Raw genomic sequence first — 7,389 nt, 5'->3', positions numbered from 1 at the left:
TAGATGCAAAACAATATTGTTTATTCTGAATTTGAAATATGATATCGACAAATATGACGGTTATATAATAGTTATGTCTCAATGGTCGAGTGGATAAAGACGCTGTCCCGGTAAAGTCAGAGATCCTGGATTCGATGCCTATTTGTGACCGTCATCTTTTATTTTATTTTCTGTATCTTGTTCCGCTTCATGCTTAGATTTGTCAGTATTATCTTTCTTATAATTATTTTTTTAAAGAGGTTTATTTATCAACAAGTTCTGCTGTATAATTATTCTTACGCGTGATAGCTATTTCGTCTTCTGAAGGCACTGTGGTTAAACCACTTACAGACAATATATTTGTATTATTTCCGTATAATAATGAAAAATAAATTGATTTTATTTATATTACGTACACCATTATTGATTTCCGAATAAATTATTAATGATCATCAATGAACACGCATGAATAAATAAACTGTTTTTAATATCATTGAATAATACGATAATACTAACAAATATAAACGAAACATGAAATAGAACGAGACATAAAAATAAAATAATAAGATAATGGTCCCAACTAGTAATTGAACTCAGGATCTTTTGTCTTACCGGGACAGGCGTCTTCACCACTCGATCATGGACCTATTTATAAAACATCATATTTAACACAAATTATCAACTTTTAAATATTTATTTTTTTCAAATTCATAAAACGTGTTTAATGTTTTACACACCTGATAAACATAAAATAATGTATCTTTGTTTATCAGTTCTGTACAATTTAAAATACTTTTATTAGTAAGGGGATTAGTTTGTAAATTCGTGGCTTGAAAGCTTCCTGCGTGTTTTTGTGGCCTCACCCATTCCTCCCACATCATGTTCAAAACTCGCGGTGGAATTTTTTCATATGAAGCTACTATTGATTTCTTATTAGTGATACCGGTCACACCTATGACACGACACTAGTTTCCTGATAGGTGAGACTTTCTGAGAAAGAAATGACCTTGGATGATATAATATCATCAAAATTGAAATGTTTGGTGGAAATGGATATTCTATGAACAAGAAGAAAAATGATTACGGCTTTTTTATTAGTGATAATATTAAAAACGTGACAATATGAAAATATCCTGATAAAATATTAGTCAATTATTGAAGACAGTACCTATTAGCGATTCCGAAACAAAACTCTGAAACAGAAAAATCAGAAAAAGCTCACATCTAGGACTCAAACCCAGGTCCCTTGCCTTGCCGGGGCACCGCTCTACTATTTATTATTTATTAGAGAAAATTAAATACAGTTGCGGACGCAGAGATCATGTAATTGAAACACATCCTATGGGAGATGCTATTATTTAATCCTGAAATTTATTGTCGTTTTCCTTTTAACACATTCAGTATATTAATATTTTTTTTAGTTGATTATAAAAATAAAAATTCTCACAAGAGCTACACTGCCTGGGGCAGTTAAATCGTTAACTTTACAATATCGGATGAACAGACTATGCAATAATTACAATCGCGTATTATCCAAGGTTGATATTTTCAGTTGCGAACTTACCAAATACAAGAGCTCCATAAAATAATATTTCTCTGATAGTTTGTTAATAATGTTAATGTCTCTATTGTTTATATCTCTATTATCATTTGATTTATATCTACAACCTCTCTCTATGGCTATAAATGTATTTTTTTGTAAATTTTGGTTTTATATAATCTTTTGTTTTGTATAATTTTTTTAATTCATATTCCTTTCTCACAAATTTAATTTACCTACGTCACAAGGAGGAAATCCATAATTGGTTTTATTTTACTATATAATACTTATGTACAAATTGATTAAATGTAAGCTGTCAATTTCCCGAAAATGAATAAATAAATAAAATGAAAATATTGTAAAATAACTACCAATGATTTTATACCGATTTCCCGAGCAAAGTCGCGCTATTTATAGCCAGATATCGCAATAAATAAGAAAAAAAATCTACGAATTGACATTCCAAAACGTCATACGTCATAAAATTTCGTTAAAATATTAATAAATTATCAATGTCAAATTGAAATACTAATCTAAATATCCATTGACAGTCCGCATTTATTTTTCGACATTAAAAAGGGAATTAATTTGTAAATAAGGTCACTATTCACAACTTGTTATGTGAACAAATTTCGTTTCGGCAAGCCCGAACCATTGTAGCGTCATTGGCCCAAACGGATTCAACTCGCAACACATACAAATTCTTTCAATTCTAAGAGCTTCGTTAGTTCAACTCTGATCGTTAAAAAGTCAGTAGTTTTGCTTTACGAACCAATTAAAAAAAAATGTTTGTACTAACAGATAACCGAAGCTTATCTGATACTATGGAGGACTTGCTAAAATTTGTCTATCGTCGATCTGAATACCTATAATTTGACCGTGCACGAAAATAACGCTAATTGATCATAGATTACGGAATTTGTCACTATCGTATTGACATTTGACATGGGGCTTTATCGACCATCTGTGCCAGACCTCTTGGAACAAGTATTCTTCACTCTGGAATGAAGTGCATTTTTTATGTCAGTATTCGCACAAATTCGAAATAATTAAATTCGGTAACTCACATCCCACGCTAACGTGATTTGGTTAAGTGTTCACATTTTTTAAAACATTATCATCCAAAATTATGATCTTTGCAACAACATTATAATGCATATTTTAAAGATGGGATGTTTACATCTCTTGACAAACATGTGCAATAACAACATCTGCTATCAGTTTGAGAGCCATTATAAAAAAAAAAAAAACAGGATGACATTTTTGCGCAGTAATGTTATTTTAACATTAACCCAAATGATAAACATGCAGTCACGCCACACGTGACGGATTCAAAGAATTGTATTATTCAATTCCGCGAAAAACTATATTGATAATTTTCAGGATATGGTTGTATATTTGATTGGCATAATTAAATATTTAATTTTATTACAAGTATAATATTACGTTATTGTATTAAGTGACCATATTGAATTTATTTGTTTTACTAGCACACACTCGTGAACAATCACGATATATTGCAATTGTAGGATTTGTGAAGTTGAAAAAAATTATAAAAATATATATTTTCTTTAGGAAACTAAATCCTCATTTCAATAAACATATTATTAAAATGAATAAAATAATTTTGGTTCCTAATTTATTGCTTGTCTGATATCATTTATACTCGGATCCATTATTTTTAAATTAAAAGTTATTTGAAGTTGAATAATTTTACGCATTATGCAGGAATACGTTAGATTAATTCATGCATGCACCCATGTACCGACAACTGAAATTAGTATATTTTATATTAGTATGATAGGTCACTTCCTATTTTATGCTTCAACTTCCTAAAACACTTAATATCCTACAACAATCACTTATATAGCAGTTCATAAACCTGATTTTTCTGATCACTTTAGCCAATTCAATAATCCACATGGTAATGAAAAGGATGTCAGCATAAATATGTCTTCGTAAAAATTGTACAAGCGCCCTTGTTGTAATTTTTCACAAAAACGGCGATACAAAAAGCATACAAATATTATTTTTTATAACAGGTTTGTGTATCGATGCAATATGAAATGTGTTAGAGCACTCAAACATGATTGTGACGTAAAATTCATATATAAACACATTTCATAAGTTATATGTTTTCCAAAAATGCCCATTAAATATAGAACATGGATACTCATTTAAAATAATGTATTTATTTATATATACGCCTAAAAAGGCTTTTACATAAAAGTGATACATGATGCAGTGTACGTACGAGAATATCCTTATTAAACAGGAGATACTGACGGTAAATAAATAATTGTAAAGTAGGTACACAATACACAATTGTAAAATTGTGATAACAAGTATAATGAGAAAACATTAAGAAATAACTTAAAAAAAACTAAGAGTAACATAAAGTAAAAAAGAAATTACAACAACATTACATATAAGGCAAAACATTAAAACTAATTTACCAACGCTATTTTAATTTGTAGGATTCGACAAAGTGTTGGTATAGATTATGCTTAATTCTATAAATGGAGTCAATAAATAAATCAATAGTACCCCCATACTTGTTGCCCAGTTGGTCGTGTATGTATTGCAGAAGAATATTATATTTTGTCTTGTATTCCTAGTCGGCAAATGGATTTTAATAGTGGTAACAATGGCAGGACTATCAATTAAGTCGTTAATGACTCTGTGTAAATAATGGTAATTAAAGGATTGCAAGATGGAAAGATAGATTCAAGGTATTACCTGAAGATACCAGAATGTAAAGAATTGCAGAGAAGAAAGCAAATGAAAAGACCATAAAAAATTAAACCACTACAAAAATCAGAGAGCTGAATCTGGTCGAGCGTATTCAAGTTTTAGATTAGCAATGAACAAGCGATGGACAAGCGATGTACAAACGTCCAAGAGAGGTCAAGGTAACCCTAAAACCCACCAGATCGGAAGAGATAGGCAAGAGATAAACAATTCAGATGAAAAACGTATCACCGTAAAAAATTGAACCAAAAGATTGGAATCACTTCAGTCCGTTTAGTTCAAGACGTTCGATTCGATGATGATGTCCCGTTTGAAAAACGAGGAATCAAAATAAGAAGCAAACGAATGTAGATCAAATCATAGAAATATTTTATTCCGACAAAAGTGATGAAATAAGGTAAAGTGCGTTAGACGGGAAGAGTTCAAAATCGCTTTGTAAATTAAATTGAGTGGATCGACTTGAATTCAAAGGGGAACCCCTTTGTGAACAAAAGAATGTGGGTATGTATGCGAAAGAAATGTGAAGAAAAGGAAGTCACGAATTGATGAATGGAAAATTCAAATTGTTTTTGACGTCATATACGTCGTTAGCTAAACAATTTCCGCTGTTTTTTGAAGGATTTTCAAATACATATCTTATTGTCGCATCCAAAGCGTAAGATCGTAGCAAAGTGGAAAACACAATACTTTTTGATGCCAACATAAATCAGCTATGTTTCAAAATAACGGTTGATGGCCAAATGACCAAACTTCGAGTAAATTTTTTCTAACACTTTAAAGAATAGTTTTCAAATATTTTTCTTCTTCATCCGGTGCACACTATTGCGGGGATTTGCTTTCAAGTCAAACTTCCTTCATCAGGTTGCAACTCTGAAACATTCAGCTGCTATGCGCTCGTACCAATCATTTAGGTTTCGGTGCCTTGAGGTGTCCTGTGGTTCTTCCACCACGCTTTCAATCTCTACCTGGATTACCAGTAAAGTTGTGTAATCACGTATTTAATGTTGCTCATGATTTTCTAAAAAAGTTACCCCTCTGTCCAGGGTACTTTGATTATAATATTTTGGATATTATCCGTCAACCGAGTTAAACATTTTATAGTTATTTTACAAAATGTTTGACCATTTCTACAACCTTCCCCTCGGTGTACCGAAAAATTTGGGAGATGTACCGAACAATGGGTATCGCTGCCCCGAGAAACATTAAATTGGGTAACCAATATCTCTGTCATAGGTCACTACATGTGGTTCGCTACGTTTGGCGACTTAGCGGAGGTGCCCGGGTTCATGGGATGAGGTTTGTGTAGGTCTTGGCGACGGATCCGTCTGCCCACCGACTGCGTGGCGGGGCTAACTTGACTGATTGAGGGAGTCTTGAGACCTGATCTCTGCAGCAGGATTGTCTTGATCCATCGCCTTGCACCACAGTGCGAGTGATGCATTCATACATCGGTCACTCCTGGACACACCGATCCCCAGATTCTTACCCACCCCTCATACTCTTTTCCTTCCCAGAATTTGCTCTCCTTCCTTTTCTTAAAAATACCATCCACACACCATCATAAGATGACATATGCCTCGGGAGAAATTATTTTCCTCAGAGCCTTTTGTTTGGAGCTAATGTAAAAAAGCCCATATATTTGGAATTTTCTCTTCTTTGATTAGAAAGCCAAAATTTACCAAAATTAAGCTTTTAAATACTGAAAGAAGGTACGCAATAGACGTACTGTTCCATAAATTAACATAAATGATACGCCTCTTGATATATTACTTTTATTCGTACAAGTAAAAATTGGGGTAACATGGTTTTGCAAATAAAAAACGGCAATTTTTTTTACGTTGACAATACGAGTGGAAGACCGAGTATTGCTAACCTTTCGTTCAAATTACTTTATTCGCGTACCTCAACCGAAAAAACCTTTCCGTTATATTTTTCACGTAAACATAAAAGCCTTTTATTTTTTATTAGGATGAAATACACCGCTGGAAGTAGGGGCAGTGATGCAAGAACTATTATTATTACGCACAAGTGATCTTATTTTCTGAAAAAAAATTCTGATTACAGAGTAAGAACTTTCTATAGGGAGCTTGTAAATACTTGTACTTTGGGAGGTGCGGGGAAAATTGGCAACGAGAGAAGGATTTGGCAAAAGGTTAACCCGGAAATATGCGTATTCAAACAATAGCATATATTTTTAATGTATTTTGAATTATTTACCAGCTAAAAAAGAGAGAAAACAATATAAATTACACTCAAAGAATTAGTGTTAAACGATAAAAGATTCGGTTGCGGCTGAGATCTAAACTCAACACCTCTACACGAAGAAAAATTCGTGCTGCGAATTGATTAAAAATCTCTTCAAATTTATTTATTTAAAAACATTCAATTCGTGCCATTAACATAGATATAAAGTTTTTAAAAATGTATGAACAAAGTATAAAGTGTAATATTAAAAAAAAATATATTTAAAATACAAAAGATAGGAGAATTTATTTTTGAATGACTTATTAATGAAATAAAATAAAATATTTTCCCGTAATTAAATAACCGTTATTATCAAATTACAGGTGACTTAGTAGCGTAGCTATCTGTTGTTAGAATAACCAGTTATTTTTTTATGGTTCAATAAAAGATAAAAAATAATAATCTCTTATTAGTAATCCGATTAAAAACGGGATTGCAGGCCGTTTCATAATAAACTTTTTGTAAATTCGTAATATATCGGAACACGTGTTCATGCACCTGCATTTGCCTTGTTAATATACAAAGACGAAAATTTTAGATTTTTATTATTACGCGTGTTGTGGCGACGTGACACATTCGTATTTTAATGAAAGATTATTAGAGATCCTATCCATTCATTTGTTAAGGGCCTGCAATCCCGTCTTCAATCGAATTACGAATAATTTGAAGAGATTCTTAATAAATTAGCAATATTCAATAATAGTAATTTTTCCCCGTGTATGCACTCATTACGAGATTAATGCATTTACCAATTTCCCTATTGAAACCTTTTTCCATTCCATCATTTATATTAATTTATTTATCAATATCGGGATAAATGCATTTAAAAATTTCCCTATCGAAACTAATTTGCATTCTATCATTTTTATTAATTT

This window comes from Hesperophylax consimilis, chromosome 21 (assembly GCF_061612785.1).
Source record: "Hesperophylax consimilis isolate HC1 chromosome 21, BYU_Hcon_1.0, whole genome shotgun sequence".
NCBI lineage: Eukaryota > Metazoa > Arthropoda > Insecta > Trichoptera > Limnephilidae > Hesperophylax > Hesperophylax consimilis.
This window is presented reverse-complemented; position numbering follows the sequence as displayed.